Raw genomic sequence first — 12,532 nt, 5'->3', positions numbered from 1 at the left:
CGGTGTGGCAATTTTTCGTCAAGCCGCCCGAGGAAGTAAACATAGCCGTATGTCGACTATGTGGCCAGAAAGTCAAGCGTGGCCAGGGGGCCCATGTTGGGACTACAGCGTTGCGTCAGCATATGCAGCGTCGCCATTCGGTGGCCTGGGAAAACCGTGATAAAGATACGGCGGTTCTGCCTGCCCCAGCCCAGGGTTCCATTTTGTCATAGGGTGCTGGCAGATTACGGGCCTCCCATAGGTGCCGCCAGGCTCCAAATCGGCCATGGGCCCCCGTACCGCCTGGTCACGCTGCTGCTGGTCCCACAGTGTGACCTGGGTCCCTGTACGGCCTCCCATTGCTTCCACTCTGCCATGTGCCACTTTGAGGTCTCCTCACACTCCTGCGGTTTTACATTTTGACATAGGTTGCTGGCAGATTACAGGCCTTCCATAGGTGCGGCCAGGCCCCAAATCGGCCATAGGCCCCCTTACCGCCTGGTCACGCTGCTGCTGGTCCCACAGTGTGACCTGGGTCCCTGTACGGCCTCCCATTGCTTCCACTCTGCCATGTGTCACTTTGAGGTCTCCTCACACTCCTGTGGTTTTCCATTTTGACATAGGTTGCTGGCAGATTACAGGCCTCCCATAGGTGCCGCCAGGCCCCAAATCGGCCATGGGCCCCCGTACCGCCTGGTCACGCTGCTGCTGGTCCCACAGTGTGACCTGGGTCCCTGTACGGCCTCCCATTGCTTCCACTCTGCCATGTGCCACTTTGAGGTCTCCTCACACTCCTGCGGTTTTCCATTTTGACATAGGTTGCTGGCAGATTACAGGCCTTCCATAGGTGCCGCCAGGCCCCAAATCGGCCATGGGCCCCCGTACCGCCTGGTCACGCTGCTGCTGGTCCCACAGTGTGACCTGGGTCCCTGTACGGCCTCCCATTGCTTCCACTCTGCCATGTGCCACTTTGAGGTCTCCTCACACTCCTGCGGTTTTACATTTTGACATAGGTTGCTGGCAGATTACAGGCCTTCCATAGGTGCCGCCAGGCCCCAAATCGGCCATAGACCCCCTTACCGCCTGGTCACGCTGCTGCTGGTCCCACAGTGTGACCTGGGTCCCTGTACGGCCTCCCATTGCTTCCACTCTGCCATGTGTCACTTTGAGGTCTCCTCACACTCCTGTGGTTTTCCATTTTGACATAGGTTGCTGGCAGATTACAGGCCTCCCATAGGTGCCGCCAGGCCCCAAATCGGCCATGGGCCCCCGTACCGCCTGGTCACGCTGCTGCTGAGCCCTCAGTGTGACCTGGGTCCCTGTACGGCCTCCCATTGCTTCCACTCTGCCATGTGCCACTTTGAGGTCTCCTCACACTCCTGCGGTTTTCCATTTTGACATAGGTTGCTGGCAGATTACAGGCCTTCCATAGGTGCCGCCAGGCCCCAAATCGGCCATGGGCCCCCGTACCGCCTGGTCACGCTGCTGCTGAGCCCACAGTGTGACCTGGGTCCCTGTACGGCCTCCCATTGCTTCCACTCTGCCATGTGCCACTTTGAGGTCTCCTCACACTCCTGTGGTTTTCCATTTTGACATAGGTTGCTGGCAGATTACAGGCCTTCCATAGGTGCCTCCAGGCCCCAAATCGGCCATAGGCCCCCTTACCGCCTGGTCACGCTGCTGCTGGTCCCACAGTGTGACCTGGGTCCCTGTACGGCCTCCCATTGCTTCCACTCTGCCATGTGTCACTTTGAGGTCTCCTCACACTCCTGTGGTTTTCCATTTTGACATAGGTTGCTGGCAGATTACAGGCCTCCCATAGGTGCCGCCAGGCCCCAAATCGGCCATAGGCCCCCTTACCGCCTGGTCACGCTGCTGCTGGTCCCACAGTGTGACCTGGGTCCCTGTACGGCCTCCCATTGCTTCCACTCTGCCATGTGCCACTTTGAGGTCTCCTCACACTCCTGCGGTTTTCCATTTTGACATAGGTTGCTGGCAGATTACAGGCCTTCCATAGGTGCGGCCAGGCCCCAAATCGGCCATAGGCCCCCTTACCGCCTGGTCACGCTGCTGCTGGTCCCACAGTGTGACCTGGGTCCCTGTACGGCCTCCCATTGCTTCCACTCTGCCATGTGTCACTTTGAGGTCTCCTCACACTCCTGTGGTTTTCCATTTTGACATAGGTTGCTGGCAGATTACAGGCCTCCCATAGGTGCCGCCAGGCCCCAAATCGGCCATGGGCCCCCGTACCGCCTGGTCACGCTGCTGCTGAGCCCACAGTGTGACCTGGGTCCCTGTACGGCCTCCCATTGCTTCCACTCTGCCATGTGCCACTTTGAGGTCTCCTCACACTCCTGCGGTTTTCCATTTTGACATAGGTTGCTGGCAGATTACAGGCCTTCCATAGGTGCGGCCAGGCCCCAAATCGGCCATAGGCCCCCTTACCGCCTGGTCACGCTGCTGCTGGTCCCACAGTGTGACCTGGGTCCCTGTACGGCCTCCCATTGCTTCCACTCTGCCATGTGCCACTTTGAGGTCTCCTCACACTCCTGCGGTTTTCCATTTTGACATAGGTTGCTGGCAGATTACAGGCCTCCCATAGGTGCCGCCAGGCCCCAAATCGGCCATGGGCCCCCGTACCGCCTGGTCACGCTGCTGCTGAGCCCACAGTGTGACCTGGGTCCCTGTACGTCCTCCCATTGCTTCCACTCTGCCATGTGCCACTTTGAGGTCTCCTCACACTCCTGCGGTTTTCCATTTTGACATAGGTTGCTGGCAGATTACAGGCCTCCCATAGGTGCCGCCAGGCCCCAAATCGGCCATGGGCCCCCGTACCGCCTGGTCACGCTGCTGCTGAGCCCACAGTGTGACCTGGGTCCCTGTACGGCCTCCCATTGCTTCCACTCTGCCATGTGCCACTTTGAGGTCTCCTCACACTCCTGCGGTTTTCCATTTTGACATAGGTTGCTGGCAGATTACAGGCCTCCCATAGGTGCTGCCAGGCCCCAAATCGGCCATGGGCCCCCGTACCGCCTGGTCACGCTGCTGCTGGTCCCACAGTGTGACCTGGGTCCCTGTACGGCCTCCCATTGCTTCCACTCTGCCATGTGCCACTTTGAGGTCTCCTCACACTCCTGCGGTTTTCCATTTTGACATAGGTTGCTGGCAGATTACAGGCCTCCCATAGGTGCCGCCAGGCCCCAAATCGGCCATGGGCCCCCGTACCGCCTGGTCACGCTGCTGCTGGTCCCACAGTGTGACCTGGGTCCCTGTACGGCCTCCCATTGCTTCCACTCTGCCATGTGCCACTTTGAGGTCTCCTCACACTCCTGCGGTTTTACATTTTGACATAGGTTGCTGGCAGATTACAGGCCTTCCATAGGTGCGGCCAGGCCCCAAATCGGCCATAGACCCCCTTACCGCCTGGTCACGCTGCTGCTGGGCCCACAGTGTGACCTGGGTCCCTGTACGGCCTCCCATTGCTTCCACTCTGCCATGTGTCACTTTGAGGTCTCCTCACACTCCTGTGGTTTTCCATTTTGACATAGGTTGCTGGCAGATTACAGGCCTCCCATAGGTGCCGCCAGGCCCCAAATCGGCCATGGGCCCCCGTACCGCCTGGTCACGCTGCTGCTGAGCCCTCAGTGTGACCTGGGTCCCTGTACGGCCTCCCATTGCTTCCACTCTGCCATGTGCCACTTTGAGGTCTCCTCACACTCCTGCGGTTTTCCATTTTGACATAGGTTGCTGGCAGATTACAGGCCTTCCATAGGTGCCGCCAGGCCCCAAATCGGCCATGGGCCCCCGTACCGCCTGGTCACGCTGCTGCTGAGCCCACAGTGTGAACTGGGTCCCTGTACGGCCTCCCATTGCTTCCACTCTGCCATGTGCCACTTTGAGGTCTCCTCACACTCCTGCGGTTTTCCATTTTGACATAGGTTGCTGGCAGATTACAGGCCTTCCATATGTGCCGCCAGGCCCCAAATCGGCCATGGGCCCCCGTACCACCTGGTCACGCTGCTGCTGGTCCCACAGTGTGACCTGTGTCCCTGTACGGCCTCCCATTGCTTCCACTCTGCCATGTGCCACTTTGAGGTCTCCTCACACTCCTGCGGTTTTACATTTTGACATAGGTTGCTGGCAGATTACAGGCCTTCCATAGGTGCGGCCAGGCCCCAAATCGGCCATAGGCCCCCTTACCGCCTGGTCACGCTGCTGCTGGTCCCACAGTGTGACCTGGGTCCCTGTACGGCCTCCCATTACTTCCACTCTGCCATGTGTCACTTTGAGGTCTCCTCACACTCCTGTGGTTTTCCATTTTGACATAGGTTGCTGGCAGATTACAGGCCTTCCATAGGTGCCGCCAGGCCCCAAATCGGCCATGGGCCCCCGTACCGCCTGGTCACGCTGCTGCTGGTCCCACAGTGTGACATGGGTCCCTGTACGGCCTCCCATTGCTTCCACTCTGCCATGTGCCACTTTGAGGTCTCCTCACACTCCTGCGGTTTTCCATTTGACATAGGTTGCTGGCAGATTACAGGCCTCCCATAGGTGCCGCCAGGCCCCAAATCGGCCATGGGCCCCCGTACCGCCTGGTCACGCTGCTGCTGAGCCCACAGTGTGACCTGGGTCCCTGTACGGCCTCCCATTGCTTCCACTCTGCCATGTGCCACTTTGAGGTCTCCTCACACTCCTGCGGTTTTCCATTTTGACATAGGTTGCTGGCAGATTACAGGCCTCCCATAGGTGCCGCCAGGCCCCAAATCGGCCATGGGACCCCGTACCGCCTGGTCACGCTGCTGCTGGTCCCACAGTGTGACCGGGGTCCCTGTACGGCCTCCCATTGCTTCCACTTTGCCATGTGCCACTTTGAGGTCTCCTCACACTCCTGTGGTTTTCCATTTTGACATAGGTTGCTGGCAGATTACAGGCCTTCCATAGGTGCCGCCAGGCCCCAAATCGGCCATGGGCCCCCGTACCGCCTGGTCACGCTGCTGCTGGTCCCACAGTGTGACCTGGGTCCCTGTACGGCCTCCCATTGCTTCCACTCTGCCATGTGCCACTTTGAGGTCTCCTCACACTCCTGCGGTTTTCCATTTTGACATAGGTTGCTGGCAGATTACAGGCCTCCCATAGGTGCCGCCAGGCCCCAAATCGGCCATGGGCCCCCGTACTGCCTGGTCACGCTGCTGCTGGTCCCACAGTGTGACCTGGGTCCCTGTACGGCCTCCCATTGCTTCCACTCTGCCATGTGCCACTTTGAGGTCTCCTCACACTCCTGTGTTTTTCCATTTTGACATAGGTTGCTGGCAGATTACAGGCCTCCCATAGGTGCCGCCAGGCCCCAAATCGGCCATGGGCCCCCGTACCGCCTGGTCACGCTGCTGCTGAGCCCACAGTGTGACCTGGGTCCCTGTACGGCCTCCCATTGCTCCCACTCTGCCATGTGCCACTTTGAGGTCTCCTCACACTGCTGGTGTGTTCAATTTTTTGACATAGGGTGCTGGCAGATTACGGGCCTCCCATTGCTGCTGCCAGGCACGTAATCTGCCATGGGCCCCCGTACCGACTCCTCATGCTGTGACGTTGCAACAAGGTGGAATTCAACCCTACATATGTTAGACCGCCTTTACGAACAGCGAAAGGCCATCACAGATTTCCTGATGTTAAAAGCGGATAAAGGTACTCCCTGTGTAACTTAGATGTCAGCCATTGGCAGCTCATGCGTGACACCTGCGCTTGCTCAGGCCCTTTGAGGAGGCCACGCTATTCGTGAGTCGGCAGGACTATGGGATGAACGAGGTCAAATCTGCCATGGGCCCCCGTACCGCCTGGTCACGCTGCTGCTGGTCCCACAGTGTGAACTGGGTCCCTGTACGGCCTCCCATTGCTTCCACTCTGCCATGTGCCACTTTGAGGTCTCCTCACACTCCTGTGGTTTTCCATTTTGACATAGGTTGCTGGCATATTACAGGCCTCCCATAGGTGCCGCCAGGCCCCAAATCGGCCATGGGCCCCCGTACCGCCTGGTCACGCTGCTGCTGAGCCCACAGTGTGACCTGGGTCCCTGTACGGCCTCCCATTGCTCCCACTCTGCCATGTGCCACTTTGAGGTCTCCTCACACTGCTGGTGTGTTCAATTTTTTGACATAGGGTGCTGGCAGATTACGGGCCTCCCATTGCTGCTGCCAGGCACGTAATCTGCCATGGGCCCCCGTACCGACTCCTCATGCTGTGACGTTGCAACAAGGTGGAATTCAACCCTACATATGTTAGACCGCCTTTACGAACAGCAAAAGGCCATCACAGATTTCCTGATGTTAAAAGCGGATAAAGGTACTCCCTGTGTAACTTAGATGTCAGCCATTGGCAGCTCATGCGTGACACCTGCGCTTGCTCAGGCCCTTTGAGGAGGCCACGCTATTCGTGAGTCGGCAGGACTATGGGATGAACGAGGTCAAATCTGCCATGGGCCCCCGTACCGCCTGGTCACGCTGCTGCTGGTCCCACAGTGTGACCTGGGTCCCTGTACGGCCTCCCATTGCTTCCACTCTGCCATGTGTCACTTTGAGGTCTCCTCACACTCCTGTGGTTTTCCATTTTGACATAGGTTGCTGGCAGATTACAGGCCTTCCATAGGTGCCGCCAGGCCCCAAATCGGCCATGGGCCCCCGTACCGCCTGGTCACGCTGCTGCTGGTCCCACAGTGTGACCTGGGTCCCTGTACGGCCTCCCATTGCTTCCACTCTGCCATGTGCCACTTTGAGGTCTCCTCACACTCCTGCGGTTTTCCATTTTGACATAGGTTGCTGGCAGATTACAGGCCTCCCATAGGTGCCGCCAGGCCCCAAATCGGCCATGGGCCCCCGTACCGCCTGGTCACGCTGCTGCTGAGCCCACAGTGTGACCTGGGTCCCTGTACGGCCTCCCATTGCTTCCACTCTGCCATGTGCCACTTTGAGGTCTCCTCACACTCCTGCGGTTTTCCATTTTGACATAGGTTGCTGGCAGATTACAGGCCTCCCATAGGTGCCGCCAGGCCCCAAATCGGCCATGGGCCCCCGTACCGCCTGGTCACGCTGCTGCTGAGCCCACAGTGTGACCTGGGTCCCTGTACGGCCTCCCATTGCTTCCACTCTGCCATGTGCCACTTTGAGGTCTCCTCACACTCCTGCGGTTTTCCATTTTGACATAGGTTGCTGGCAGATTACAGGCCTCCCATAGGTGCCGCCAGGCCCCAAATCGGCCATGGGCCCCCGTACCGCCTGGTCACGCTGCTGCTGGTCCCACAGTGTGACCTGGGTCCCTGTACGGCCTCCCATTGCTTCCACTCTGCCATGTGCCACTTTGAGGTCTCCTCACACTCCTGCGGTTTTCCATTTTGACATAGGTTGCTGGCAGATTACAGGCCTCCCATAGGTGCCGCCAGGCCCCAAATCGGCCATGGGCCCCCGTACCGCCTGGTCACGCTTCTGCTGAGCCCACAGTGTGACCTGGGTCCCTGTACGGCCTCCCATTGCTTCCACTCTGCCATGTGCCACTTTGAGGTCTCCTCACACTCCTGTGGTTTTCCATTTTGACATAGGTTGCTGGCAGATTACAGGCCTTCCATAGGTGCCGCCAGGCCCCAAATCGGCCATGGGCCCCCGTACCGCCTGGTCACGCTGCTGCTGGTCCCACAGTGTGACCTGGGTCCCTGTACGGCCTCCCATTGCTTCCACTCTGCCATGTGCCACTTTGAGGTCTCCTCACACTCCTGTGGTTTTCCATTTTGACATAGGTTGCTGGCAGATTACAGGCCTTCCATAGGTGCCGCCAAGCCCCAAATCGGCCATGGGCCCCCGTACCGCCTGGTCACGCTGCTGCTGGTCCCACAGTGTGACCTGGGTCCCTGTACGGCCTCCCATTGCTTCCACTCTGCCATGTGCCACTTTGAGGTCTCCTCACACTGCTGCGGTTTTCCATTTTGACATAGGTTGCTGGCAGATTACAGGCCTCCCATAGGTGCCGCCAGGCCCCAAATCGTCCATGGGCCCCCGTACCGCCTGGTCACGCTGCTGCTGGTCCCACAGTGTGACCTGGGTCCCTGTACGGCCTCCCATTGCTTCCACTCTGCCATGTGCCACTTTGAGGTCTCCTCACACTCCTGCGGTTTTCCATTTTGACATAGGTTGCTGGCAGATTACAGGCCTCCCATAGGTGCCGCCAGGCCCCAAATCGGCCATGGGCCCCCGTACCACCTGGTCACGCTGCTGCTGAGCCCACAGTGTGACCTGGGTCCCTGTACGGCCTCCCATTGCTTCCACTCTGCCATGTGCCACTTTGAGGTCTCCTCACACTCCTGCGGTTTTCCATTTTGACATAGGTTGCTGGCAGATTACAGGCCTCCCATAGGTGCTGCCAGGCCCCAAATCGGCCATGGGCCCCCGTACCGCCTGGTCACGCTGCTGCTGAGCCCACAGTGTGACCTGGGTCCCTGTACCGCCTCCCATTGCTCCCACTCTGCCATGTGCCACTTTCAGGTCTCCTCACACTCCTGCTGGTTTCCATTTTGTCATAGGTTGCTGTATGGCCTCCCATTGCTGCTGCCTCCACCGCCACACTGTGGCTCCAAACACTGGTTTTGGCCCCGTGACTGGCCAAATGAGTGAAATGTGCGGTGATTCTAAGATCGACGGCACTCATCTGCATGTCATACTGACTGACAGTATTATTTCTCTTCCCCAGCAGACTCCAAGGGCATTTAAATTAAAGGTACAGTGTTCTGCACTAATATTAAGTCTCTCTGAAGCCTAGAAACACCCTTTTTTAAGTTAAATTCACAGCGAATATATTCGACTCGAATCGAATATTGTCCACGAATTCGCCGAATCAGTCGAATCAAATTTTTCAATACTTCGCTCATCTCTATATAATACATAAGGGGGGGGGGGGTATGATCTTTATTTATAATACATAAGGGGGATATGATCACCATGTAAAAAACATAAAGGGGATATGATCTCCATGTATAATACATAAGGGGGATATAATCTCCATGTATAATACACAAGGGGGGATATGATCACCATGTATAATTCATAAGGGGGGATATGATCACAATGTATAATACATAAGGGGGGATATGTTCTCCATGTATAATACATAAGGGGGGATATGATCTCCATGTATAATACATAAGAGGGGATATGATCTCCATGTATAATACATAAGGGTGGATATGATCTCCATGTATAATACATAAGGGGGGATATTATCTCCATGTATAATACATGAGGGCGGATATGATCTCTATGTGTAATACATAGGGGGGTATATTATCTCCATGTATAATACATAAGGGGGGATATGATCACCATGTATAATACATAATGGGGGATATGATCTCCATGTATAACACATAAGAGGGTATATGATCTCAATGTATAATACATAAGGAGGATATGATCTCCATGTATAATAAATGGGGGGGATAAGATCTCCATGTATAATACATAAGGGGGATATGATCACCATATATAATACATAAGGGGGGATATGATCTCCATGTATAATACATAAGGGGGGATATGATCACCATGTATAATACATAAGGGGGAATATGATCTCCATGTATAATACATAAGGGGGATATGATCTCCATGTAAATTAAATAAGGGGGATATGATCTCCATGTATAATACATAAGGGGGGATATGATCTCCATGTATAATACGTAAGGGGGGATATGATCTCCATGTATAATACATAAGGGGGGATATGATCACCATGTATAATACATAAGGGGGGATATGATCTCCATGTATAATACATAAGGGGGGATATGATCTCCATGTATAATACATAAGGGGGAATATGATCTCCATGTATAATACATGTCTTGGAAATTCGCTTTGAACGAATTTCTCCTTATCGTGAGTACTCGCAGTTGGATGCGTAGAAATCCCCCATAAAGCTGTGCGAATCTCGTTTACCACGACTGCAGCTAAACTCCATGATTCCTGCCCCTCCAACTGGGTTAGCTATCTTGAGATGTGGGGAAATGGAGCTCCCTATACCCAGGAATGATCAGGCGACACTCTCAGGTTGCTGTTGGAATTCACAAAGAGGCCGATCCAACCCCAGCCTCCGATTTTTATTTACAAGCAGACACACGCCCCCCACATGAATAAGGTCAATCCCCTCCCACAGAACAATGCATGGGGGATGCCTATACACAGTATGTACATTCCGATTGGAGCGTAGCCTTTCCTCTTATCTATCACCGGTCCTCCCCCCATGAGCCCTCTGAGGTCAGCTGACTTCCTCCCCTCCCCCCTTAGCTCTCTATGGAGAGCATACTTCCTGTCCTAGCTCCTAGTGGTATGTTAATTCTCTGTATAAGCATCCCCTAGATTAAACATCAGTCTTTATCTGAATGGGCCCGATACGATCTTTATTAAAACACATCCATCGACATACAGTTCAGGTCGGTAGTGGTTGTAGAGATATCCATGAGCGTACATGCCGAGTTCACATTGCCTGGCACCTAGACATATGAAGTCCATGTGGTACTATGTTGCTGATATGTGGATACAGGCCCGCGGCCTACCACAGGCGGCATTCGAATCGAATGCCGTGGCGGTATACACGCCGGTCTATAAGCGCAGATTATTATTATTATTATTATTACTACGAGTTTATATAGCGCCAAAGGGTTTGCTCAGCGCTGTACAATAGGGGGGACAATACATGGCACAGTACAACAAAAACAGACAGCGTACGAGGGGTAAGAGGGCCCTACTCTTACGAGCTTACAATCTAGGAGGGAGGGGGTAAAGGTACAGTAGGAAGTGGCTGAGGGGGATGAAGTGGTAGGAGGAATGAGGGAGGATGGCCGTTAGGTGAGGGTGGGGTAGGCTTCCCTGAAGAGATGGGTTTTGAGGGAGCGCCTGAATGTGAATAGAGAAGGCGACAGTCTGATGGATTGGGGCAGTGAGTTCCAGAGGATGGGGGAGGACCTGGAGAAGTCCTGCAGTCGTGCATGGGAGGAGGAGACCAGGGAGCAGGATAGAAGGAGGTCCTGTGAGGAGCGAAGGGCACGGGTAGGGTGGTACCTGGTGATCAGGCTGGTGAGGTAGTCAGGGGCAGTGTTGTGAACGGCTTTGTAGGTCAGGGTAAGGAGTTTAAATTTGATGCGTTGGGCAATCGGGAGCCAGTGGAGGGAGAGGCAGAGGCAGATCTGCCATCTCATCCATTACCGAGCTGAGTACTGTAATACATACATTGCAAATGCGCATGGCCCAATTCCAGCCTTCAGAGCTTTAATTAAGCCACACGAGAGACATATGAATAACACGAATATATGACACATTTAAAGTTCAACCAAAAATACAAAATTTCCATGACATACATAAGGGGGGATATGATCTCCATGTATAATACATAAGGGGGGATATGATCTCCATGTATAATACATAAGGGGGGATATGATCTCCATGTATAATACATAAGGGGGGATATGATCTCCATGTATAATACATAAGGGGGGATATGATCTCCATGTATAATACATAAGGGGGATATGATCTCCATGTATAATACATAAGGGGGATATGATCTCCATGTATAATACATAAGGGGGGATATGATCTCCCTGTATAATACATAAGGGGGATATGATCTCCATGTATAATACATAAGGAGGGGGGGGGGTGTATGATCTCCATGTATAATACATAAGGGGGATATGATCTCCATCTATAATACATAGGGGGGATATGATCTCCATGTATAATACATAAGAGGGGATATGATCTCCATGTATAATATATAAAGATCATATCCCCCTTTTGTATTATACATGGAGATCATACACCCCCTTATGTATTATACATGGAGATCATACACCCCCTTATGTATTATACATGGAGATCATACACCCCCTTATGTATTATACATGGAGATCATACACCCCCTTATGTATTATACATGGAGATCATATCCCCCTTATGTATTATACATGGAGATCATATTCCCCCTTATGTATTATAGATGGAGATCATATCCCCCCTTATGTATTATACATGGAGATCATATCCCCCCTTATGTATTATACATGGAGATCATATCCCCCCCTATGTATTATACATGGAGATCATATCCCCCTTATGTATAATACATGGAGATCATATCCCCCTTATGTATTATACATGGAGATCATATCCCCTCTTATGTATTATACATGGAGATCATATCCCCTCTTATGTATTATACATGGAGATCATATCCCCCCCTATGTATTATACATGGAGATCACACCCCCTTATGTATTATACATGGAGATCACACCCCCCTTATGTATTATACATGGAGATCATATCCCCCCTTATGTATTATACATGGTGATCATATCCCCCCTTATGTATTATACATGGAGATCATATCCCCCCTGATGTATTCTACATTAAGATCACCCCCCTTATGTATTATACATGGAGATCATATCCCCCTTATGAATTATACATGGTGATCATATCCCCCCCTTATGTATTATACATGGAGATCATATCCC

Source organism: Staurois parvus, unplaced genomic scaffold (assembly GCF_062004578.1).
Source record: "Staurois parvus isolate SC_StPar_1 unplaced genomic scaffold, SC_StPar_1.0 ptg002362l, whole genome shotgun sequence".
In the NCBI taxonomy this organism is placed as follows: Eukaryota; Metazoa; Chordata; class Amphibia; order Anura; family Ranidae; genus Staurois; species Staurois parvus.
The sequence above is the reverse complement of the archived record's forward strand: the minus strand, read 5'-3'. Positions refer to the sequence as shown.